The sequence below is a fragment of the Amblyomma americanum genome, chromosome 1, assembly GCF_052857255.1.
Source record: "Amblyomma americanum isolate KBUSLIRL-KWMA chromosome 1, ASM5285725v1, whole genome shotgun sequence".
NCBI classification, from domain to species: Eukaryota; Metazoa; Arthropoda; class Arachnida; order Ixodida; family Ixodidae; genus Amblyomma; species Amblyomma americanum.
In genome coordinates, this window is record NC_135497.1 from 514,237,701 (window position 1) to 514,263,033 (window position 25,333).

The 25,333-nt window shown below is 51.3% G+C and overlaps 1 long non-coding RNA gene and 1 pseudogene across 2 annotated transcripts; both read left to right on the forward strand.

Annotated features, from left to right (window-relative positions):
- The first annotated feature begins 8,552 nt into the window (after positions 1-8,552).
- LOC144116197 (uncharacterized) lies at positions 8,553-24,800 on the forward strand. 2 transcript variants are annotated; one of them, XR_013311777.1, is made up of 3 exons: positions 8,553-12,856; positions 19,455-19,565; positions 19,716-24,800. It is a non-coding gene; the product is annotated as an uncharacterized LOC144116197 (long non-coding RNA). The 2 variants fall into 2 exon arrangements; XR_013311778.1 differs by lacking the exon at positions 8,553-12,856 and adding an exon at positions 14,289-14,557.
- Positions 18,714-18,893, forward strand: LOC144116613 (U2 spliceosomal RNA; annotated as a pseudogene).
- Positions 24,801-25,333: the final 533 nt, after the last annotated feature.

Sequence of the window (25,333 nt, forward strand, 5' to 3'; positions counted from 1 at the left end):
GGTCAGTTTGCATCACGTGATATTTGTTTACACTTGGACGGTTCATGGGGGCTGCCATTTTGTGGCTTATGCGTTTTCAGTCGGGCAACTGTGGTAGTCCTAGTGCTGCGAGTGCTGCCGGTGACCGACTCAGTGACCAGGGATTCCGCGCCTCGCAGCATTTCAGCCCCGCACGACGAAAGCATAAACTGAAGGCAACAGCTGTACCGTTTGCATCTGAGCGGCTCCATGCCGTACGGCTACGATCCCCGCCGCAGCGCAGGGTGGCTAACAGCGTTGTTTACAAAATGGCCGGGCCAAAGATAGCGGCGAGGTCGCCGAAGCGGCAATCTGGCAACAATGATAAACAAGAAAATGGCCGCCCCTGCTTACCGCCGTGCTGCAGTGACGGTACTCTAAGTCTTTATTTAGTGACTCTAGTTCCTGCCATCTGCCGACAGATGAAAGAACCTAAGAAACTCCATTCTGTAAAGTAGAAAGAGTTCATCACCGAGAGTGGCCTTTAAAAGGAACTGGAGGACTCCGGATAATTCGGTCACCTGGGGTCAGTGCTTAAAGTCCGGGGGGTTTCGGGCCCCGCACCAGTGCTGACAAGGAATCTGATGTTGAATTCCAATGGCAGATCCGGATCAAGTTTTTCTGCTCTGTTGGGAGCAATCGTATTCCAATGGCAAAATGGGAGTGCGAGTTGTCTGTTCCAATGGCAGATCGGGATCAGACGTCGATCCCGGATCTCTCCGTGGAGCAGCGATATTTGCTCCGCCGAAATGGGCAGATTTGACCGGAACCCCGCGCGACGTTTTACTTTCCCGCGTCCGCTTCCGGTCATGACCGGCTGCATCCTTCCTGTCGTCGCTACGCGGTGATCCAGGCATCATACAAGCAGTATTTTTGACTTTTTTTAATATAATTCTCCCAAATGTAATTATTTTTCGTTTTGTTCGCGTCCGCACAAGTTAAAACAAAAAATTTTCTTAACAGGATGTCAATTCCATCGCGGTCAATTCTTTGTGACCGCTTTTTAGACCAAAATCGTCGACTTGTTTGAACCTCATGCGCTTTCTGACGTCAGACGACGCGTACTCTCTAAGCCTAGCAGCTCTGTAAATAAGGAAGCAATCTGAAAATTTGGCGCGTTTCATCACTGGAATTTTGTGATGCGGGCATCATCACACAAAGCGAAAGCTCCGTGCTCCTTTTGTTTGCCGTGAACGTGAGAGACAGAGTGGCGGCAAGGACGAATCGCTGGTGAAGCGAGAGGCCGCGCTTCGAAGGGCGCCGCCCTGTTGCTGAAGTGCCCCCGCGGGAGCGCATGAATTCCATTGGCAAAATGGGAGGGAGTGATCTCCACCTGAACTACGCGCTCCGTTTGTGATCCGGCGGAGCGCTCTCGATCTGCCATTGGAATTCAACATGAGACTTCACCACGCCAGAAGGTAGAGACTGCATGAATCCGAAGCAGGCAATCATTTTTTATTCTTGTCAGTGGCGGTCGAAACATTTTTTCTGTATCGTCTAGAAAATTTCACCGTGATTTTTAGCGAGAATCATTAACCTGTTTTCAAAAACTACAGACGGAGAAAAATTGAACATCGGCAGCACTACACAAAGGCTGGTATAAAAAGGCAAACCCGTGATCTCACACCACGAATCAGCCACTCAGCTCCAAGGCTTTCTACTAAAAATGGGAAACACATTGCAAAGTATCCCCCCGGTAACATTCACGAGTAAAAAAAACTTCCAGCTTACCCAAATCTAAATAAACTTCAAGCCTTATGCAGAATCATTTTTTTCTTCCTTTCTCTTTCCGCCTCCCCGGTTATCAGTGGTGTTTCTAGTGTGCACTATTTTTTTTGCTAATTTTCATTCTGCATGTATGCAGTTCCCTTTGCCTCAAACGATGTGTAAAACAGGCCGCTAGCTACTTTCCCTCTCTCCCCTTTATTTCCTTCTCCACCTGTGCTCGAATCGCTACGGACCCTCCTTCGACGGAGGCAGACTTCAACAACTGCCGGGGGTGCCCTGACATCGCGCAGTACAAGAGCTTCTAGTATTTCACCTCCATTATATTGCGACCGCGGCGACCAGGATCGCATCCGCGTCTTTCGATCGGGTCAGCCGCCGAGCACCGTAACCACTGAGCCACAGCGGCGGCCAGTCATTAATTGAGCTACTACTACCTGTCGTGGTGGGCGTTTTGCTAGCAATCCGGTGGGCAGCCTGCCACAAAGCACGTTTAATAAACAAACAAGCACGCACGCCACAACTAAATGTGGGGAATGGCCAATATAAGTTCTAGTGCATTAATTTTTTAAAATGAAATCTGACATGCAGTACGTTTTAGTACTGCGTCGGTAGATACTAGACATATGGTAGACAGCGCTTGTCGAGCCCATGTTCTGACTCCATGGAGTGCTGTTGTCACTGAAAACTTTTTTTCAATAAAAGGGGAGAGTTAAGGTAGGGACCCCTATTTCGGGATCACACTGGCTTGGGCTGCTCGCTTGATCCTGTCGGCCAGTCATTTGAGGCTGGGTATCTGCGTTGGGTTCACAGCCCCCCCCCCCCCCCCCTCTCACACACAGACACTCACTCTCTCTCAAAAGCAATGAGGAATCTTAGCGCCTTGGATTAGCGAGCTGTTTCGTTTTCAGCAGCGGGGCCGACCATGCCTCGAGAGTTGTCTGACTGGTCCCGCCGGTGATTCCTCAGCTCGGAAGGTGTCCACTTCCACCACCAGCCGCTCCAGAGCAAGCGGCCTGTGTCGTCCCTGCCGCCGCTGCCGCTGCTGCTCGGGTGACTCATCCGCTGACGCTCAGAGCGCCAAAACCGCCACATTCCGCACCGCAGTGGAGAACTCCCAAGCGCGGATCGCAGTCGGGAAGGAAGGAGAGGGCGCTTCGTGCGCAGCGATCCTCCGTCCAGCCATGGGCTAGCGGCCACCTGCTCTCGACGCAATGTTTTACAATCAATCAATCCGGGCACCAAGGCGCACTTGTTTCACACACAGGGCATAGCGAGAAAGGTCAAACAGGTCAAACTCAAACAGGTCATTCGCCTTTCAATCCTCAAAAACAAATTTTGTTCTTCATAGCCGCCCGAGAAAATCGCGACAAAATGACCTCCTGCAAAGACCAGAATGAAATTATTTTCAAAGTTGGCGGTTGCCGACATTTTGTAGATTCGCGATTCCTTTCCCTCCGAAGCCGCGCCAAGCCGGACGCTGCTATCGCGTCTACATCGCCCGTGAAACGGCGATTTTCCAAGGGTCACGCGTCCTCAAGTCCCGTGGCGCGCCGCCTTCCCCATTCGTCGCACCAGGGCGATGACCGGCAGGCGCCAGGGTGTCTGCAGAGGCGCCACGGTGACGGGGTCCCCCGCAGACAGCGCTTTCTCCACGCCTGCTTCGGCGCAGTGAGGGAGACGGTGGGAGGGCTGGAGTCAGTGGGCAAGGGGGTAGCAACGCAGTTTTCCGCCGAGAGTGGAAAAGCTAAGAAAAATTAAGGAGAGAGGGCGACGGGGTATACAACAGAGTCTGCCGGAGTGGCGCCCTCCGGGCGGCTCCGCTTTGAGGGGTGGCCAGTAGCGAAACACCCGAGCATTTCGATTGCTTGACTGGCATTTTTTTTTTTTAGCGCGATAGCTTTAAAAACCCTGTTGAGCAGAAAATCCGGCGTCGACGCTGGGTGAGCGAAAAACTACAGGCATGGGTCTCCGGCAGTTGGTCCTCAGAGAGCAACCAAGGAGGCAGGTAGGCCACCTACAACACGTGGCCTTGCGGCGTCATCGCAATCTGCCCACCTGATAGTGAGCAAACTGCCCACCGTGGCAGGTGGCAGATAAATTAATGATTGGTCGCTCGGGAAGAGCAACCTGGGACACACACCAGGGACCTCAGAACAAAGGGAGCAAGGAGGGCTGTCGCCCCAACATTTTTCCAGAGGGGGCAGTGCACCCCCCCCCCCCCCCCCCATTCTTCAACTGCTTGCACTTCGATCAGACTTCAATTCTAGGACTCTTTAAATGCAAATCACTCTTGGGCTGAGCTACCTAAAGCAGTCATGTCCCAACAGAAGTCGACTGTCTGACCCGTCTACATGATCATGATAAGCAGAATTTTAACTATGCACAATTTTTTAAATGCAATTGATCACTTCGTGCGTAAAGCTCCCCATCTATAAATCTCCCATTTCAATTCGTTTTATATTACAGTGTATCTTTGCACCGTTTATTCGTTCGCACCGAGAAAAACCGCCGGCACGCGGCTTTATCACTTTGTCTTGTAATGCGAGATGCCACCAGACTTGAGATATCTCGATTGATCGTGGCCACGTGCAAATGCTTCCACATTTTCCCAGATTGTAGTAGTAGCTTTTGGTTCTTTATCTCGAAGGTTCCTTGCCGTCTTTAAATTGAGCGCGGCCAAGGACTGCAGGCATTCAGTTCGATGACCGCCGAGCACGCTTGCGGCTATCGCCGCCTCCGAGTCATTCAGTTCTTATTGGGCGCGAGTCAGCCCCTTACACATTTTCTTCTGAAAGCATTTTGTCTTCCTGACTGCTGGAGCATCGTCACCACAATGTGACAGTTTGCATCAACCGTTGAACAATTGAAAAAATAAAATACGGTTTGGTTTAGGTTTGGTTTATGGGGGTTTAACGTCCCAAAGCGACTCATGCCATGAGGGACGCCGTAGTGAAGGGCTCCGGAACTTTCGACCACCTGGGGTTCTTTAACGTGCACTGACATCGCACAGTACACGGGCCTCTAGAATTTTGCCTCCATCGAAATTCGACCGCCGCGGCCAGGATCGAACCCGCGTCTTTCGGGCCAGCAGCCGAGCGCCGTAACCACTCAGCCACCGTGGCGGCTCCTTGAAAAAAAATATATATAGAATTTATGATGTAAATGAGCATTAAATAAATAAATATATAAAAGCTCGAAGTTCTCCCCCCCTTCAAAAAATAAAAAAAAGGTCCGGAGTCCCTGGCACACACGGTAGTGGCACATCCCAGCCCTGAAAATGTGAAGTTCGATGAACTTTCTGTGGAGCCGGTCGGTCTTGTGTTCGCGAGGAATGCCGCACCAGTGAAGTCACTAGAGGGACGCCCGACGGGGACTCAGCGGCGGTTGTCGCCGACAAAGGGACCCGTCCCTTCCTCCCCTTCTTGCAGCGGATGTCTGTGTGTTCTTCGCGCCGCCGTCTTGAAGAAGCTTAGGCGGGTGCGGCGGACGAGATGTGTGCGGCGTCAAGGGGTTGCCGAGGCTTCGGAAATGCAGGAGATACGTCTGGGTACGACCAAGTGACCACGAAGGGCATTCTTCCCTGGACGACTGTCTTTTTTTTTTTTCTGTAAAGAACATCGAGTGATCGTCTCTTCGGCATATGTTTGTCTCGCATGCACGTGTGCGAAAGAGAAGACAGATGAAAATGTTAGGAATGTAGTAACTGCTGTGCCGTGGGAAATGGCAGTCGTGTATGTACTGTTTGTGAGCTTGGTTGCAACATCTCCTTTCCTAAGTGTCTGGCTGCGCGAGAGTTTTTGCCTTCCTTTCCTCGACCGTTTAATCAGTGTTTTTCCCCAATCTGTCATTAGTTGGCGGAAACCTTAATTTCCTTCCCTAACCACTGATTGGTGAGGAGGGTCGCTTGTTACCTTATTGGTTGCTGTCCCCGCTAAGGGCGGAGACAGGGGTTAAAAGTAAGCGCTCCGGGTTGAACCAGGGCTGAATTTGTCTGATCAACGGTTTAGTCATGTTGTAAATAGTTTTCTCCTTGCTCGGTTCTTCTTGTTTTATTTAAGCTGTAAATAAATAGTTAACGTTCTCTCTTCCTCGAGTGACGTGCATGTTTGCGAGTTAGAACCACCGGGTCATCAAGAAACCCCGATTTCACCATCAACAAGGTGTTTCCTCTCATCGCCACCTGAAGGGGATTGCAAGTGGCGAAGTCGCGACAAGATTGCAACTGGCGCAGTCTGGGAAACCCAACTGAGAATGACCTGCATGTATGAGAATTGATCCATTACGCTATCACATCATACACTTAAGGCGGAACTTAAGTGTCTCTTCGCATTCTTTTTTTTTTTAAGAAGCAAAGTCTGCGGCGTCTGCACTGATTGGACAAGAGGAGAATGGCTGGACTTTATTAAGGCGTGAGCCTTCCGCTGCTCATGAGTGGCGTGGACAACAGTTGCAGACGGAAGTTGTCCGCGCGAACTGTCAATCATAAGTTGTATGGAAAAATGCATAAGTTCATTAAGCAACATATTCGTAATGAAATAAAAAGCAGAACTAAGAATAATGCTAAAAATATAAAAGGAAGCAAATAATAAGAGCAGAAAAAGGAACACAAATTTGAAGCAAAAAAAGAAAAGTAGGGGGACAAACAGGACAGGGAAAGGCTCTCGCATTTCCGCTCATGAGCAGACTCAAGTGCAATCCTGTAATTTTTTGCCTGCTGTCTTTGTGCCCAATATGTTCATAAGGCTTGCTGTATTTATTTATTTAGTTATTTATTTGCAGAATAGTGCAGGCCCTTAAGCAGGCCTTGACAGGAGGGGCACGAGTAACAAGAGTTGTGTACAGAATACAATAATGAACGGGTCAAGGGTAACAGTAATCAGCTCACATTTCAAAGCAGTAAAATGGAATACATCAGTCATAACAGAAATCAAGAAAAGGAAAAATTTTTAATTGCGAAAAATCCGGAAATACCGTTCAAAGTGGCAAGTGCATCAAGCAGCTCGTCAAAATTCATTTAGGTCAATGAAGTCCATGCTATTATTTGTCAGGTGAGGTGGCAGTCGGTTCCCTATTCTTCTATTGTATGTGAAAAATGAAAGAAAGAATATTTAAAAGCATTAATTCTCGAACTATAAGGAGTGTTACGTTGTTCGCGCTGATGACTCGTCAGACGGGTATCAAGTGGTTTCAGGCAGGGAAGGGGGCTCCTATTAACAGCTTGTTTTGTTTTAGCAAAAACAGGAATGTTAGTCTTTGGACCTTACGCCGCGGTGGTGGAACATAGTGCTTCTTCATAACAATTGTCAGTTGGCGAATCTTCAGGCCCCTACCGCCATCATGCACTTGCTTCGCGAGTTTCACCAACAGCGCACTGAAAAACGGCATGAAAGATAGCAGAAGGATCGAGGATGTCTGTCGCTCCCGGCCTACGTCACCAGCGAACGTGTTTTCTGGTTCGGCGGGCAAAAAACGCGACTTCTGGCAGCGTGGTCCAGCAGAATGCGACGCGAACCTAGCCGTCTCTTCTCTAATCGGGTGACGAAAGACGGTGGGGAAACGGAGATTAGCCTATCGGGCCACGCCCCTTTAACGACACGTTGCTTGCACCAGGGTGGGGGCCGCGTTTACATAAATGCGACAGCAGCGCATCGCATTCATGTTCTAGGAAAGCGCGTCGCATCAATGCGCCACATGGTGGTAGAACGAGAATGGCAAGTCGACCTTAGCCGTGAATGGAAGCAGATTGGGAGGTGTCCCTTCTTCTCTCTTTCGTAGCTATGCAATAACCCCCTCCCACCCCACCAGCCGGATAACAAAGCAGACTTCGCTCAAGATGGCGGCGACTGGACCCCTCTGCCGCGTGCAATGGGCGAAAGGTCCCTATCCCGCCAGACTTGATGCGGTAGTGTAAAGAGTAGACTCCTCGAGAACGCTAGGAAATGCGATGTGCTACTGTCGCATTCATGTAAACGAGTATTTTAAGAGACATCTGCTGACATATGGTGCCCAAAAATAGGAGAGGTGTCTGCGAAACCCCTGCATTTTTTTTAATGCGAGAGCATTACTAATACCGGCGACGTGTGTGTGTGTACTCGCAGATGGTGCAGAAAATAAAAAAAAAATGGCAAGAAAAATATGGTAATGTCATCAAGCGGCCGTATGACGCGCACAGCAAGGCAAACACCGCCACTTCACACAATCCTATGTATGTCGTTCCTCACTGGCCACTGGCCGGCCTCCATGTGGCGCCAGTTTTCCGACAACATTCGTACGAAAATTGTTTGTCGTACAACGTTCCGGGCAGTTCCGGGTGGTGTTATACATGCGTGTGCGTGGGTGTCGATGCACCAGGGGGTAGTAATGATTTCGCATTCCCACACATGAGCAGTTTCTGGCAATTTTTTTTTATTTATTTCACCGCGTTCACTTTTCGTTTGCTGTTCGTGTCTGCGGTGGAGGGAAAGGCGCTCCCGCACGCTACTGGTCTACCTTCGCATCAGAGTCTTGTTTCCTGCTGGAGCTGCGAAAGAAAAAAGAGGTGCGTCACTCCCCCCCCCCCCCCCCCCCCCTCCCTTGTTCACGTGCAAGCAGTTTTCGTATCGGGACGAAGGCGCACCGACAAGCGGTCGCGCACTTTCGGACTTGCCGAGGAAAGTCGCCGCATTGTTGCAGGGAGCGGAGGGCGCAAGGGACAGAGGAGGCTTCGGGGAGGGAGACAACTATCCACAGGCATTTTTCGCCGAACGCTCGAGCTGGCTTTGATGAACTCGCCCATCAGCACAAAGCCGGCGCCGGCGCTTTCCGAAGGCTGAAACATGAACATTAGATACGCCCGGTCGCGGGGCGAATCGGGAGAAAAGACTGTCTGGTGAGAGAGACGGGCCCGTCCAAGTGTTTCCCCAAAATCCGCACCGGCCAGAAACCGAACGGACTCATTGAAAGAGGGCTGTCACATCTTCGCAGATGTCGTTAGCGAAGAGCAGATTTCAGTCACTCCAGGGGACGTAGATTGGCATCATGCAGGTGACCGCCCGTCGGCTATCGGGGGAAGAAGTACCGCAGTCGGCAGGCCGGTGGTGCGTTGCGAATGTTACGAAACCGACTTACCCAACTTCGGTTGATTGCACAAGCCAACCGGCATGCTTGTTAACTGGCGATTGCGCGTTATATTTAGTAGTAGTAGTAGTAGTGGTTTATTTAAAATAACATAAAAGGAAGGTAAAAGATTTTTGCTAGCCCCGGCATCTGCCATCACGTGCGGCGGCCCCTGAGCTGGGGCAGCGGAAAGAAAGGATAGCAGGCAGGTGGGAGAAATGAAATAAAAGAGGTGAGGGGACAGAAGAAAGACATGGGGGGAGGTAAATAGTACACTACATAAAATAAATATACACTGCATAAAAACATTAAAAGTGAACACTAAGTTATATTTACGGCGCTTCCTTTTTCGGGCAAGACCCCATTTTTGCACCCCGAAAACATCTTAAAAACGGGTGAAACTGGGGTGCCTCGATGCCAGCTCCGCGGCGGAGCGTTGCATCGAGTCACCCCAGGTTAAACCCGATCTCTGCTCCGCATTTCGGCGCATTTTCATGCTCGCCAGTAAAAGATAGCCCTTCATTGCAGACAGGCCTGGTGGTTGCCAGGCAACAATGCTGCCTCGAAGAGGAGAGCTGTCGAAAGGGTACAACGTTTTTTTTTTTCGTAAGGGTGAGGCGATCCCCCCCTCCCTAAATTTGCCACTGTCCCCGCTAGCCAGAAGGGTCATTCGTTGTTGATGCGGAATGCATGCCCGTATTTGGACATACTATCGATAAGCACTTATAATAAACTGCACATCTCCAACCAAAAACTTTAATTTTAACCAAACGTTTCGAAGCCGGCTCGGCTCCTTCATCATGGATGACTGAGGGCAGTAGCTAGCATCTTTAAGTATGGAGGGAAGAAGGGGTCAAAGGAAGAAAAGCTGTGATGCGAAAGGTGTGGGGTAGGGGGGGGGGGGGGCTGGGGGGAGTGGGGGGGGGGTAAAGCATTTAGTCACGTCGCACTGTGGGCAGGTGGTGAATGGCGACTTTTTTTCGTTGAGTAGAAGAGCGAAGTCCCCGGGCATATACCGGGGGCAGGTTTCCTTTTGTGCGGTTGATGTTGTTCGGAGTGGTTTGAATGTGCCAGGATTCCAGAAGGAGCCTTTTGTGGTAATTTGTTTCGGTTCCGAGGATGCTGGTTTCTTCGAAGTTGACTCGATGGTCGGAGTCCTCGGAATGTTCGGCTACTGGATTGCGCTCTTTTGCGAAGTTGCGGACGTCGTTTTTATGTTGCCGAATTCTTTCTTTGAGATTTTTGGTTTCGCCGATGTAGCCTGCGTCGCAGTCGGCGCATGGAATTTTGCAGACAATGCCTTGGGCTCTTTCTCTCGGCGGCTGGTCTTTGGGAACAGGCAGGCCAAGCGAAACAGTGTTTTGGGCTTGTGCGCAATCTAGGGAGACCTTTTTTTCAGGATTCGGGAGATGGTTTCGCTGGCACCTCCCACATAAGGTAGTGCGACGTATTTTGGTGGCGCTGCTATTTGTGCGTTGATTTCTTGGCGCATGTTGTGTTTTTGACGTCGAATGGTTTTCTGAATAAAGTCTTTTGGGTAGCCGTTCAAGATGAGTTCTTCGAATACCATGCGTTGATCTTTTTTTCTGTCAAGTTCTGTGCTGCAGTGTGTCTCAACTATTCTGAACAGCGTCTTCACCACTGATGATTTATGGACTGCCGGGTGGTTCGAAGAGAAGTGGAGATACCGGCCTGAGTGGGTTGGTTTGCGGTATACGGATAATTGAAGGGTACTGTTGTTTCGGGACACGAGGACGTCCAAAAACGGCAGGGAGATTTCTTGTTACACTTGTAGCGTGAACTGAATATCAGGTTCTACGGGGTTTAAATGAGAAAGGAAATTTTGAATCTCAGATCTTTTGATGACGGCGAAGCAGTCGTCGACATACCTGAGGAAAATCTTTGGTTTCGGGTGGAATGAGTTGAGGGCTCGTTGTTCATGTGTTCCATGGTTAAATTGGCCATGACGACTGAGATGGATGCTCCCATTGGTGTTCCTTTCACTTGTCGATAAAATTCCCCGTTTGACGAGAAGTATGTGTTTGGTAGGCACAGCTGGATACAGGAGGCGGCACACATCATTTACACTCAGCGGGGTTCGTGCGCTGAGTGTGTCGCCGCGTTGTAGGGCGTCTCGGGCAGCGGTCACCGCAAGCTTCACGGGGATGTTTGTGAAAAGGGACACCACGTCGAAGGAGACAAGGCATTCGTCGGCCTCAAGGGTGGCTTCGGACACCAGTTCGATGAAGTGACTGGAATGACGGATATGGGTCGCTGTTTTTCCTGCGATTGGGGATATGAGCCGATGAAGGTATTCCGACAACGAAGGAGGGGGGGAACACCGAAAGTCAACAATCGGGCGCAAAGGGATGCCAGGCTTGTGGACTTTGGGCAGGCCGTAGAATGGTGGAGCCGTTTCGTTGGTGCTCGATAAGTGGAGGTAACAGGTTTCGGAAGTTGGGGTGCTTTTGGAAGACTTGTTTCATCTCCAACCAAAAATTGTTTTTTTTTTTGGTTGGAGATGTGCAGTTTATTGTAAGTCTTGAAACCCAACCAGACAGGCAAATTTGTCGAAATGTTTAGCTTTCTTTCGATAAGCAGGCACAGCTCTTTTCATAAAGAAGTGCATAAAGAAAATGTGCGGTCATTCAGACGCGCTTTATAGTTGCAAAGCACCAACTGCCGACATGCGTGAATTTTTGCAAGATCGGATGACCTTGGCAGACAGATAAACAGAGGAGGCGTGTTCGCACAAGCTCTTATCGATCCTGCTAACTCTTTGAGCTTGGACAGTTTTACGTGCACACATGCATGCCTTTGCTGGCGATTTAGAAACACAAGTGGAAGAGCCGCTTCCATTTATACGCGCCGCAGTGCACACTGGGAGGATTCCTGGCAAATATCGCGAAACACGTGCTCGTTTAAAGGAACTTAGAAAGCGCTGTTACATAAAAGAGTGCCTCGCTTGCAACATGCCCTCAGCAGTTGATTTAGGCCCTCTAGTGAAATAATTGAAAAAAGTAGCATTCCTATTTTCGATCCGTAAACACAAATTAGAACGCTCAATAACGAGAGGATGTTTGCGCTCAGCACTGGTTTTATGCCCCGACAAACGCTGTCCAAAACATGCATCGGAGCCAAGCAGCGCTGAGAGGGCTTGCACGATGTATGCTCATGCTTTCCACATCGCTTTCCGCCCCTTCCCTACAGGATCCCTTACAGAAAACAGAAGCGCTCCACGCACATATGCCAAACAAACGGCGGCGCGGTAGCTCCGCTGTTTTTTCACTCACTCGTTTGTTCTCAGTCGGCTAGAGCGCGGAGCACACGAGCCGGCAGGACTTTCGTCTTTTCCGAGGCCTCCGCCAGGCCCCTCGAATCCTCGTCGATTCCCTGACAGGCTCTCGCAAGCGCCTTCTGAAAGGGCCCGCCAACTAACACTCCGTCTCTGATGAGTGGCCAAAGCTGGCGACAGCTCGGCGTCGCGATCGCATTTTGTTGGCGGCCCCTATTTCCCTTCAGCAGTACTAGGGTGTTGGTGGGGGAGGGGGGGGAGGGGAGAAGAAAGAGATGGAAAGAAGACACTTGTTGCCGGCAGGTGGCCGCAGCGCATTAAGCCGAGCGCTTCCATTCGTCTGTAGGATGGGGGCTGGGCTGGGGAGAAATGGGACTCCGCGCTCTGCGGCTCAGTCGGGTTTCGCCGTGTACTGCTTGTCTGTGGCACTGTGGTTAATCACCCTTGTCGCTTTGGCGAGGTGATGGTGATGTGGTCACAGCTGTTAGCCGTGTTTGAGGTGCCTCCAAGACGCGCTAGTCGACGTTTGAGCCGTACGCTGTGTTGCCGGCTGCCAACGTCGGCGCAGAACCCAATCGACGTCCGCCATGCTCGACTGGTTGCTACAAGTTGCGTCGCCGTCGCAGCAGCTCTTTGAAGAACCTTCGGCGGAGCCGAACGTAGAGCTGCATTGCATCCAGCACCATATTTTGGAGCTGTCGGAGCCATGCCGGCTGTCGGGTGAGCGTGCTATTATGTATTTCACTTGGGTTGTCACTGTCGAGCTCGCAGCGCAGGGAAGGCAGCACGGCCGCTGCTGCCTGCGCATTGAATGGCATATATGCATCGCTTCTGCTATAGTTTAGCGAAATGTCATGATGCACGACGCGTGTTACGTGTCCATTTTGATAGTACTATGGCATCGTGATTGCAGTATATTTCTTCGGGGAAGATGGCCGACCGCGCCATGCACGGAGTGACATGTCACATGACAGCCTCTTGTTTTCCTCTTGCTCACGCATTCTCTTTGCGTTTCAGTGAACGTTTGTGAAGATGTGTCGTTTGGTTTTAAAGGTGGTTGCAGTTTCAGGCGGTTCACGTTTCGCTCCTCCTTGGCCTTCGACGTTTTATTTTCCCCGGACGGGGCGATTCGCGGTATCGTGGCGCCATCTGCGGGCCAAGCGGCCAACTGGCATATCCACTGACTGGCTCTCGCCTGGCGACTCGGTTCCCTTGGCGACCTAATTTTAAAATCGCTAGTTCGCCGATCCTTGCATTTTCATTTCTTTGCTTCAGCAAGGCTGATGCGTTTGGTACCGCGGCTTAGTTAAATAGTACAGGATATGTGCGTTGGGCAGCACGGTGCATCCGTCCGCCGCGGATCTACGGATCAGCTGTGCTGAGCGAATGTAAAATGACTAGCAAGCATTCCTTGAATAAAGAGCCACTCACACTACCCACACAAGGTTCTGGCTCTAGATTGTCGTTGTGTTGCACTCGGGATGGTAGGGCATAAATCCAAAGTGACGAGCTGCGCCCAAATGGATGGTATATGGCTCCTTGCTCACCGTGATTGATTCCATGCGTCCGCTTGAAGATCGTAGATGCGAGTTTGCCTATGAGTTTGCCCTTTGCCAATCAGTTCACTAAATTTGTTCAGTAAACCACAGATACGCGCTTGGGAGTGCTAGGAAGCTCACATTTAGAGGCCTATTAGCGCTGGAACTCGGGTACGTGGACGGCGACGTGCCTACACAGGGGCGCGGCCATACTGGATGTGGTTTCGCTTGTTATTTTAATTGTTGATATGAGTTTGAGATGCTGTTTTTGTAGGTTGAGGCATATATTACAAGCTAAATTATTTTCTTAGAGGAAATAATACACCATTTTCGTGTTTCCCTAGTGCAATTTTTCTGGACGACTTCGCGACCGCTGTAGCAGCGTTGTGCTCGGGTCCTGAGGGTTCTTAATCGAATTTTGAATTTGTTAGGCTTTAATTAGCTGCTTTTAAGTAGCGTAAACGTGCCCGAGCGACCGCAGTGCGCCGCCGGAGCGATCGCCTCGGAGGAGTGGCGGAAATCGTGGCGCTCGCCGCCGTGAGCTCACCTGGGTCTTAGGTCGGGTCTGGTGGTGGACCAGGATGACTTGGACCCCTGATTAACGCTTTATCGCTTCTCGGCCTTTTGGCTAAGATCAAAGTGTAGTGCTGGGGGCACGCCTTGCTACATCTTGCGATTTCGTCTTTCGTGCTGCGACCTGTTTTACTGTTTTTGTGTGTGTTTTTTGTGATTCTGTTTTCAGACGCTGCCGGTGGCTTAGGCCTAACTTGGTTGCTGGTGACCCGCTGCACGTTGGTTCTCTTCGAGCTTTGGCCCTCACCTGGAGACTCGGTTCCTGCTGTCTGGCCGGATCATCTTGCATGCCCAATTGTTGCATGAGCAAGTGTGCACGATAAATCTCTCTATTTTTTACCTCTAAGGTTTTCTCTTTTTGCTCGTCGTAGCGACGAGAAGTGTGCACGTAATTTAACAGTCTCTCTTCCACTAGTTCTGTTCTCTTCCTCTCGTGGCGTGCCCCCAGGCTACCTTTTTTTTCTCTCTCGTGGCTTGCTCGCCTGCGGGGCTCTCACTTTTCTGCAAATTTGTGTCGCCATTTGCCCGTCTTTCTCGCTCGCTGCAGGCACGTTCTGACAAGCTTGGCCTAACACTCAGCTTGATTGCTAACCCTTTCTATCTCTAACCACCACCCTTGTTTCTCTCCTTACTCTGCCACCGGGGACTGCCTGATACTAGGGGGGAAGGAAGCCACGTGTTCGGGACCGGCGTCGCCGCTCTGAGGGACATCCCTCTTTGTAGCTAAACGCCCGAACGGCTTCTATCATTCTTGCTTCCACAGGATGGCATCGCCAGCATCAAGCACCACCTCCAGCCCAAGTCGACCCGGATCGCAGCCGCGTCTCGAGGGAAGCACGCTCACGGTGTGTTTTCCGCTGGCGCGCACGTTCCGATGCACCGAGAAGGGATGCGCTACCGCGTATGCCCCGGTCACGTGGACGTCCAGGCGGCAGTCCCTCCTTCGACACCTGGAAAGCGACCATGGCGTGCGCGTCGACCGGGTCATATACTTCTGCACCTTGTGCGAGAAGGATATTGGCCTTCGTCCGACTCTGCACGGATGCCTCGCTGGAGGGAGGTTCGAGGAGACCGCTCCTGTGGACCATCGCCACAAGTGCTCTGAGTGTGCAATGTCTTTTACCACAAAAAAGGGATTGAACAATCACCACATGTGGCACCGCAAGAAAGCGGCTTCCGAGGCTCTGCCGCCCCGTCCCGGACCGTCAACAGCAACTCGCCCGAGGACACGCCGCTCGCCGCCGCCATCTGAAGACTCCCTCCCGGAAACGGAGCCCACAGACTCGCCTCCACCAAGAACACCATCACCGTTACTAACGCACTCTCTTTCTCTAGGTATCTTCGAAGCAGCCGACGAGCCACCGAGCCCCGCACCAGCAACGGACATCGCCCCGTCACCGATAGAGCCCGACGTCATCATCTCAACGCAAAGCGAAGCACCCGCCCGGGAAGAGTCGCCGATCCCAACTCCCGCAGACGAAGAGGAGAGCCCGACGCAGCAACTAGAAGAGGAAGACGGCGGCCACGAAGACGAGGAAGCCACCGACCCTGCGGCAAGACGAACTGACGACGACAACGACGGCGCCGGGGACGAAGCAACCACCGACCCCCTGGCAAACCTGACCGAGGACAACGGAGTTCTCGCCGAGCACGCCAGGCGCCTCCGGCATTCGCTGCGGGAGCCTGTTTCTGATGAGGGTTGGAATGACTTCCTTTCCATTTTGCAGGAGGCCATCGCGGAGGTTGCGAGGGAGGTAAAGCTGCCGACGGCTCCGGCCGGAGGTAAGCCGCGCCAACCGGTCAACCCCGAAAACGCTCAACAGATTCAGAGACTTTACCGCAGGAATCGCCGCCGAGCGGTACGCCTGATCGTGGAAGGCGAATCTTCGCTCTGCCCGGTCCCGCTGCAAGACATCCAAGACCATTTCACGGCCACATGGGGACCCAAGGAGGTAGACACGACCATCCTCCTAGACAAGACCAGCTGCATCGAACCGGCGAAATTCCCCCTCGACGCATTTACGGAAGAAGAAGTCCTCAGGAAGCTCCGCAAGTGTGAGAACAGCGCCCCCGGGAACGACCGCATCACCTACCAACACTGGAAAGCCACGGACCCGGAAACCAAGTTCTTGACCGCCGTATTCAACACCTGCGTCAAGTTCCAGCGAGTGCCCCAAGAATGGAAGGAGTCCCGGACGGTACTGATCCACAAGAAGGGAGAGGAGCAAGACATCGGCAACTGGCGCCCCATCGCCCTCGGCTCGACGATCGCGAAGCTGTACGCCGGCTGCCTAGCGTCCAGGCTGCAGCGTTGGTTCGAAGAGCACGAGACCCTCTCGCGCTGCCAAAAGGGGTTCCTGCCGCACGACGGGGTGTTCGAGCACAACTTCGTGCTGCAGGAGCGCCTTGACGCGGCGCGGGCCGGCCGTGGGGAGCTCTGCGTGGCGTTCCTGGACTTCGCCAACGCCTTCGGCTCCGTCGCCCACAACGCCATCGTCGATGCCCTGCGAGGAGCCGGCGCCGGAGACGACTTCTGCGCCATCGTAGCCGACCTGTACCGCGACAACACCACCCGCATCGTGGCAAAGGACGGAGCAACGCAGTCCATCGACATCTCTGCCGGAATTCGCCAAGGCTGCCCCCTCAGCGGACTACTCTTCAACCTGGTCATCGATCCAGTGCTACGAGAAGTTCAAGGAGACGAGCGACAACACAACATCCTGGCCTACGCCGACGACCTGACCCCGCTGGCCAACAGCCCGGAAGAACTTCAAGCCCGGATTGACAAAATAACAGCCCTCTCTTCCAGGTTGGGACTTCAACTCAACCCCGGAAAATGCAAGACCCTGCACCTCAGCGGCCGGACGCCCGTCGGAACCAGGCCGACAGTCTTCGAAATCAACGGGACGGCCATACCAACGATTAACGACTTCGAGTCCCAATCTTTTCTAGGACGCCCCGTCGGATTCAGCGTGTTCCCGGACACCGCGACCGTCGACGACGCCATCGGCGTAGGCCGCCGCCTGCTGACCTCGATGCTCGCCCCGTGGCAGAGGTTGGACGCTGTCAAAACATTCGTATATCCAGCGCTCAACTTCTCCATGCGGTGCGGGTTGTTGGGGAAGGCAGAGTGGGAGCGCCTCGACGAAGCCCTGCGACCACTAATCAAAAGAACTCTTTACCTTCCAGCAAACGCCAGCAATGACTACATCTACGGCAGCGCAGCAGCGGGCACGGCGGGAATTCCCCTGGCAGCGGAGCTGAGCGACATCTGCCGCATCGACAGCGCTTTTAAACTCCTTTCCTCTCCAGACGCAGAGGTTCGAGACCTGGCGAAGCGAGCCGTCACCGAGATCACCACCAAGAGACTGGGACGAGAAGTGACCGAGGCGGACGTCGCAGCCTACCTCAGCGGGGAGACGGAGGGAGACTTCAGGGCGCGGGCCTCGCAGCTCAAGTCCGTATGGACGGAGGCGCGAAAGGCGTCCCGGCGTCTCGAGGTCACGTGGGAAATGCGGGAAGATGGGCCCCACATCACCTGCGCCGACGTGACTCTGGCGCCGAAGCACCGAACGAAGGTCGTGAAGAAGCTGCGCTCGATCGCCACGGCCGCACGAAATCACTCTCTCCAACAGAAACCCAACCAGGGGAAAGTGATGGAGTGCGTCGCCGCCGATCCCAGCAGCTCTCACTTCATGCGTTCAGGTCTTTTCACCCGTTTCTGTGACTGGCGTTTCCTTCACAGGGCAAGGTTGAACCTCCTGCCACTCAACGGGGCCAGGCCGTGGGCACGTGCAAGCGACCAGCGGTGCAGAGCGTGCGGGCACAACCAGGAAACCCTACCCCACGTGCTCTGCCACTGCATGCGTCAGAGTGCTGCCTACACGGACCGGCACAACAAAATCGTGAACCGGCTGAAAACGGCCGCTGGGAAGCGATTCACAGTCACCCACGAGAACCGTCCCGTGGGAACGACTAACCTCAGGCCAGACCTCGTTCTGGCGCGAGGGGAGTCGGCGATCGTCATCGACGTCACTTGCCCCTTTGACAATCGCAGAACCGCCTTCGATGCGGCACGGGAGAGTAAGGTCGCCAAGTACGAACCCGTGCGCCAATACCTGCTGCGAAAGTTCCAGCGGGTCAGCGTCGAGGCAATCGTTGTTGGAGCGCTCGGCTCTTGGGACCCCAACAACGATAAAGTAATGAAGAGGCTCTGTAGCAGACGCTACTTGCGCCTCTTCAAGAAGCTGGCGGTGAGCGACACCATCGCTGCTTCACGCGAAGTCTACTCCAGACACGTGGCTGCAAAGTGAGGGGCTCGCACTTCGGTGGACCTCAGCAGCTGCGAGTTGGAAGACTTCAAACACGCACAACTGCACACTCACACCACACGGATAAAACTTACAGACGAGACTTCCGATAAAAAGGAACGAACAATAATCAGATATGCCGATGAGAAAAAGGAAATGTCCCGAAACATTTCTGAAAAAGCCTCTGTTCTTATCAGCTTAATATCTGATACGGGTCCTATTTGGGCCCAAGATATTAAACTTATTTTTGGAATGCGGCGGAGTGCTTGAAGCTTGCTTCACCTCCGCCACGGGTTGGCCCGGTATTGCACTGCCTCCGGGATCGGCCCACTCACCCCTACGGGGGTGAGACCTTTTCAAAATCCAAAATCAGACCTGAAACATTACAATTATCTACCTGCAGATGCGTGAATCATGTGCCTCCGCGAAACCTAAACCAGTGCTCGATGCGGCGCGAAACCGAAACCAGTGTTCTCGACAGGGTAGCTCTGCAGCAGCTGACTGGGTTCACATCAATGGCGAGTTTTCTTTTTTTGCTTGTCTGCTGCTCTTCGCGATTAATTTCAAACACAGCAAATCTAGGGATGTGCAGGCGAAAATTTGGTGAGACCCCGGCCCGGTATTGCACTGCCTCCGGGATCGGCCCACTCGCCCCCACGGGACGCCGCTGTGGGTGGGCATTCCATTTGCCTACTTGCCGCTGCGAGTCAGTCGGTCATTCTTTCTTGAAGCCCTCTTTCGCTGGCAATTTGTTTGTGCTCCTAGTTGCATTCTGATCTGCTGGGTTTCGTTACTCATCATGGAAAAGTAGCACAAACCATGTGAGGGAGATCCAAAGAGCAATGATGTTCCTATGTTGGGGCACTTACAAATGCCAGTTTTTTTTTCTCTCTGCAGGTGAAGCCAACACCTGGTTGGGGCTCATTGACTGGCTGCTCCCAGTCAGCTAGGTCTTCTGCAGCGACTACAGTTGAGGAGGAAATGCAGGGCCGGCTAGATGGATGGATGGTGAGAGCATTACCTTTGTGTGGTGGTGGTGGTGGACGTGCCACCAAGCTCAGTATCGTTTCCCCTTACAAAATTGTCCTGTGTATTTTGTGCTGTCTTGGAATTAATCTGACTCCTAGCATTCTGTTATGCCGTACTCCTGCTTTTCAGTCTCCCGTCCATCTGCCTTGGCAGCCCCACCCTGCGAATGGCTACTTAAACAGGCGAAAAAAAAAAAATCCCTGGAGGCACAAATGAAGCAGCTCAGAGAATCGCCACGGTGTCATGCAGGATCTAGACACGGCAACCAACAACTGGTGCGCAATACCACACTACACAGCACTATAACCACACCAGCAAGATCGTGAATCGGCTTGGCTCGACTTCACTTGCGATGTGAAAAGGGGAGTGCGGCGCTGTGCAGTGCGATGCTGTGGAGTGACGCGCAGTGGAGTGACACGCAGTGGAGTGAGACGCCGCGGAGTGCGACGACGCTGCGTTGTGCGACGACGCTGTGTTGTGCGACGCTGTGGAGTGTGACCCTGTGGTGTGCAACGCTGTGCAGTGCGACGCTGTGGAGTGACGCGCAGTGGAGTGACACGCCGCGGAGTGCGACGAAGCTGCGTTGTGCGACCCTGTGTTGTGCGACGCTGTGGTGTGCGACGCTGTGGTGTGCGACGCTGTGGAGTGCGACGCTGTGGAGTGTGAACATGTGGTGTGCAACGCTGTGCAGTGCGACACTGTGGAGTGACGCGCAGTGTAGTGACACGCAGTGGAGTGTGACGCCGCGGAGTGCGACGACGCTGTGTTGTGCGACCCTGTGATGTGCGATGCTGTGGAGTGTGACCCTGTGGTGTGCAACGCTGTGCAGTGCGACGCTGTGGAGTGACACGCTGTGGAGTGACGCGCAGTGGAGTGACGCGCAGTGGAGTGACACGCAGTGGAGTGAGACGCCGCTGTGTTGTGCGACCCTGTGTTGTGCGACCCTGTAGTGTGCGACGCTGTGGAGTGCGACGCTGTGGAGTGCAACAAGCAATGCTGTGACGTGAAATGAAAAGTGCTTGGCAACTAAAATTGATCATTTTTTAAAACTATTTAGTTTCTATCCTGTGGCACCTTGAGTACCTTCCCTGAGTTATGGGAGGTCAGGAATTTTATCTTGCTTACTTGCTTCCTGAATTTGTTGGTGGTTGACTCTATTGTGTGCTTTCATTAGTGGCTCTCTTCAGCTTCTTGAAATTAACTCTTCGCTACTGTGGGAAAGTGTATGATTTGGAGTGTACTGAAAGCAATGTTTTTTTTTACAAGTAACAAACCCAGCGCACATTGCATTGCATGAAATTGTAGCTTATTAGTTACACTTCTGAATGAAACAAACAGCATAGTCATGTGTGGGAAAGTACTTGAACATTTATTTGTCAAATATGCCTAAACATGAACAAAGTGTACAGAAAAAACAAAAATGACCGGCTGCACTAAGTCAGAACTTCATTAGAGGAAAACTGGAATATACAAACTTGCACATGTTTATAGCTGTCATTTGTCTCATTTTCAGCTCTGAGGCAAAATTATTGCTCTTCCTATGACCAGTCAGGTCGGGGATGATGGCTGTGGTGCCACTGTGAAAAGCAATCACGTAATGATGTGAAGCAGAGGTAGATTTGACAGGTGCTGCATAGTGTTTTATCTTTGTTCTTGTTTTGTTCTCTGATAGAGCTTGCAGATTTTTTTTTCTTTTTTCTTCTTCTATTGGTGACGAATGGACTGTATGGGAAAATTGTGCGTGCGGACGTTTTCTACCTCATCATACTCTAAGATATGTTGAATGAGCTGCTCCCTGAAAGCCAGCTGATCGAATTTGTCATTTTGGGCAAGCTCTGGAACATCAGGATGGTCTCTTCGGTGTGCTTGGTAGAGAACAAAAACTGTTTACGCAAGCGATGTCAACGCAGTAGAAAAAAAGCGCTTTCCACCAAAGCATGCAAAAGCGAAAAACAGACTTCGGGAAATGATATACGAGGCCAGAATATATGTGTTATGTATTGTAGTAATGCTGCTCGGCACACTATACCGCTCTGCTGCCACTACGAGCGCCGCTTCACGTATAATGCCTACTGTCTGGCTCGAGCACCATATTTCGTTTAGCACCTCATCCCCGCGCATTCCCGTGGCTCCGGGCTACATGAGGACACTGAATTCTCTCAACTCCCTCTCGTCTTTCTCACGTGACTGCATGTCTACCCTGCTTTTATGCTTCTCCTCTAATAGACAGTTTTACCCCTGACTCCAACTGGAGAACACTTCAGTGTGATTCCTTTTTTTCCAACAGAGATGTAGTCTCTGCAGGTTGACACTTCCCATGTATACTTTAGCTGATTAACCTCTTCCCATGAGCAGTCATGCCGAGACCTGTTTCCTTGCCCGTCCAAAATCTTCATCCATGCATACTTATTAGTGTTCTCGCACAGGGTCTTCATCATCTCGGCAGTGAAGAACATCAACAAGATGTTGAGAGGCCGAGCGAATCTCCAAGCGCCGCTCCACAGGGATGGGCCGATTGAGACACATCGCTGTCGTCTTGGTTTTAACCTTGAGCATTTGGCAGACTGCCTTGGCTATATCTTGCGAAGACCCTGAAGCACAAAATAAACTACTGTTGTCAATTACAAACCGCATGCACCACAGAAAATGCAGAGCAAACAAAAACAAAACTTACGTACGAGTACGCGGCGACGTTCCAGGCCCCTGAGACGAAGTCTCGCTGTCGGAACTAAAGTGAGGAGTTCATACGTCATTGGCTGATTTATCACCGCTGCTGTTGTCGCAAAACACTCCCCTGGAAGTGGCCAAAATCTGTCGGATTTCACTTTCAAGGAGCGCCCGGCGATGCGGACGCCATATTCGCTGACTCACACTGCTGTGTGAGCCAGCGAAACCAACACTGCAGTAAAAAAACTAGTTGTATAGCTAGAAAATATATGCCACAGCACGTCCACAAAACTCCGGATTGAGCTTCTTGCGCGGCAGTTCCAACATTGCACGGACAAGTCCAATGGCTTATGGTGCGGTGGCGAAGATTTAACAGCACAGAGAGCCAAGACTAGGAGAGCAGGAGGAGGACATACTAAGGGTTCTTCTGTGTTGTGGGTACTTTTCCTTTCCCTTCCTTAATTGTTGCGTGTCCTGACCTTGAGCTCAGTGTGTCTGTCCTTAGCTACCTGTTGAGATTAGAAAATGAAAAGGAAAAAAAAAAAGTGCCACTGCTGTATGTGCATGGTGTGTCCTATCACCTAAAAAAGACAGGTTGCAGAGCAGGTGTGGAGATTTCAACTCTATAGAAATTAAAAAAATCAGTGTTGATGTTTTAGATATAACCCTTCGTGAAGCTGCCAGCTGCGCATAATACATTTCCAAAACCATATATAGAATGCATGGAAGCTGTTGTGTGCTCTATTCCTCTGACATGCGTGAAAGAGCGTCATTGTAAAATTCAGCTCTAGAAGTCCGGGAAGCCACAGCAGTTGTTGCCTCTCTAAGAATTGCACAGCACAATTTGTGCGCTGCAAAATGCTTTAGCAGTTCAGAAGCGGCAAGAAGTGAGCAAGTGGTGCGGAATTCATGAGGGTGACGGGAAAGCTAGACTGCGTGACCAGTGCGTACGCACTCCTTCCATATTGCTAACAAAGACTATATCTTTTAAAAGTATCTTAATGTTCACGGTTTGCTAAATTTGTTTCGCATGTACGATTTTCTGTAATGTGCAGTGCTCGTTATGTACGATTCTCCTGCCACGGTGCTTCCTTCCTGCGCTAGGATGACTTCAAAATGTAGAACCTACAAGTCTGTCACAGATCTCCCCGGAGAACACTCGGACCGAAAGAATGGACTAGGTGACAGGTGTACCGACACAGACACACATTTAATACACCCTACGTGACACACACGCTAGTACACGAAACTAACTAACAAACTAACACAAAACACAGACTATAAATACACCCGACCCGGGAACACTGCTACTAGCGTTCTACTGTTAGCGGTCGGCGTTTGTGCTCACGGTTGGTTCGGTGCGGCTGCGGCGTTGTATGGGCCCAGTAGCCGGTGTCGCTCTCTTCCAGCTGAAGCGTCCCTGACCCACCGGAGCCTCAGCTTCTCTGTTCTTTCACCCGTGCCTCGCTCTCCCTCGCGCTTTTATAGCCTTGGGTTTAGGCTTTAGTCCACGTAAGCCTTGTTGTCGTCTTCTCTTTCTTCTTCTCCACCTCACGGAATGCTTCTTCTTCTTCAGTCTTCGGTTAATCCACGTCATCCTTATCGCCAACCTCTTTGTCTTCTTCACACCCCTATCCTTCATCATTTTATTTTAACAAAGTCCAACCTGTTGTTCTGCCTTCAGCTTTTGTCTGCACCATTGTTGCACGCCTGTTGAGCAGTGCCTTATTGTCCTTGGAATTTTGTTTCCAATATGAAAGTTATATAACTTGCATCGGCAGACAGAATACTGCATCATTGGTCTCACTGCAACAGCGCGTACAGACAGATCTCACCCTGCACCTAAACGAAACAAGTTACCGGTAAAAAAACGAACATAAATTCCTAGGCATAACTTTTGACAGAAGACTCACTTTCCAGCTTCACATAGACGTGCTGGAAAAGAAAGCCTCCCGGTCCTTGAAAAGTACTCAAAGTACTGTCGCGAAAACACTGGGGGCTGGCTGGTAGGGCATGTCTTTTAGAAATTCACTGCTCTATAGTACGTTCTACCTTGCAATATGGATATATCGTGCGTGCCGCCGTGGTGGCTCGGTGGTTATGGCGCTCGGCTGCTGATCCGAAAGACTCTGGTTCAGCCCCGGCTGCAGCGGTCGAATTTCGATGGAGGTGAAATTCTACAGAGTCCCGTGTACTGTGCGATGTCGGTGCTCGTTGGAAGAACCCCAGGTGGTCGAAATTTCTGGAGCCCCTCAATGCGGTGTCCCTCATAGCCTCAGTCGCTTTGCAACGTTAAACTCCCAGAAACCAGGATGTATTCTGTATGGGTCCGTGATACCATCATAACTTAAACGACTGGATCCAGTACATAATTCAGGTTTGCGTCTTTCCACTAGCGCATACAGGACATCGCCCATAAATGGCCTTTATGTAAAAACAATTGAACCATCACTTACAGACGGAACTGTGCTCGATCTGCTCATGCATTGTGAAAATCCGTTCACTACCGAAACTTGTCTATTACCCAATATTTTCTAAGTGCCCTCCTAGAAGACTGTTTAGAAAGAAACCTCAAGCTACCAGGCCACGGCTGTTGCAGTTTGAAGAGATGTATACTGCTGGGAAAATAGCGCAAAAGACGAGGACGGCAAAGAAAGGGATCAACAGGACCAGTGCTAACTCACAACTAAAGGTTTGTTCACAGGAAGCAAGGAATACAAAGAGGGCAAACAATCAATTAACACGCGCCTAACTGAGCATGCTAATGCCTTGGAAGCTAATAAATCTACTAATCTAGTCGTCCCATGTTAGAGACTGCAAATCTTGCTTCCCTACTTTGCATCACAGTGATGTATTGTACAGTCACCCAACACACTTAACCAGAGAGATTATGGAGCCATTTTATATGAAGAGAAAAAACTACATTGTGCATTAGCAGCCTGTCTGTATGCCTGCATGACAATGAGATTCGGTTACACGTAGCTACACACGTGTTTGCTTTGCTTTCTTGATTGTCTGCCGTCTTTTCATTCCTTGCTTCCTGTGGATAAACCTTTAGTTGTGAGTTACCGCTGGTCCTG